Source organism: Neolamprologus brichardi, chromosome 11, assembly GCF_056152115.1.
Source record: "Neolamprologus brichardi isolate AB-2024 chromosome 11, ASM5615211v1, whole genome shotgun sequence".
Classification (NCBI taxonomy): domain Eukaryota; kingdom Metazoa; phylum Chordata; class Actinopteri; order Cichliformes; family Cichlidae; genus Neolamprologus; species Neolamprologus brichardi.
Window position 1 is genome coordinate 17495112 of NC_142114.1, and position 1418 is coordinate 17496529.

Here is a 1418-nt window from a genome sequence, read left to right on the forward strand (position 1 = left end):
AAAATGAAGCGCAAGATGCTAAACATGTGCATAGATGCATATGAGGTGCAGCATGCCTGGTTTGACATCAGAAAGTCAAACATCCACAGTCAATAAAACTAAAACAATGTCTAAACTCTGCTGTGTGATCATCTGGACTGAGGGTTTCCTGTGTGCGAGCGCCTCTCCTGATGAATGAAGCCCAACTGTAGCTGCAAACAAGTGAGATTAAACCGTGGCCTGTGCTTGTTTGGACACTTTTCTGCAATAATGTACTTTACACCGTGAGCGTGTGTTGACTTCTGTTTTCCTTTGCCTTTTGTTTGTGTGTGTACATACAGAGTTTCATGTGTGTGTGTGTGTGTGTGTGTGTGTGCGTGTGTGTGTGTTGAGTGGATCTCTCTTTTCACCATCACCATTACTGCATGAAAGACCTGTCAGTCTGTATTAGGTTCTGCCTCTTCCCCTCTGTGTGTGTGTGTGTGTGTGTGTGTGTGTGTGTGTGTGTGTGTGTGTGTTTGTGAGAGAGGGAGAGGGAGAGGGGGGGAAAGGTTGAACTAGGCAGCAAAGCCATTTTAACGCTATTGAAGGTCATTGTTCGCTCACTCTGTTTTGTCCACACTAAATGCTGTGTGAGGTCAGCAGCTCTGGCTTCATTTTTATAGATCTGCGCGTGAAATAATCCGATCTATACCATCAGCAGTGAGATCCCACACTAGCTGTGTAATTTCCCCAGATGATTTGATCATTTTACCACTAATATTACAGCGCTACTGCTGAATTTCCGTTTTTGCTGATATTGCTGATACACTGATATTAACCTGTGGATGTTTGATTCCGTCTTATAACACCCCCCCCCCCCTCTCTCTCTCTCTCTCTCTCTTACTCCTCCCCCTCCTCCTCTCTCCCTCTCTCTGCAGGGCTGCGCTTGTGCTCCATTTCCCAGAACTACCAGCGCGGCCCTCATCATCAGCATCATCACTACAGAGGGAAAGTGTCCCACTGGCGCTCCATCAAGTCGCTCTCCAGCAAAGGAAAAAAGAAATATCGACATCAATAACACTCGCGCACTTACGAGCTGGTCATAATAGGCTACTTACGAGCGCGCAACCATGAGCGTGTGGCACACGCTCCAATAAGCACATCCAGACCAATTCCCTCAATATAAGAGGGGGGTGAGGGGGGTCATGCCTTCGTAGTGATCTCGTAGCACAACATAGGCTACTGTGGGAGATTTCATCTTGTGTCGACGATCCAACCTCATTCACATTTAGCGTGGAGTTTTAGTGTGATGCGACAAGTTGCTCGCGCCGCGCGCAGTGTGGAAGAAATAGATGGAGGAGCAGACAGGCGGGCGAGCGCTCATCCAACCGGAGGGGAGGGGGAGACGCATTCTCCCCGAGTACACACAAGCAGCGGCCACATCCACTGTAGACAAA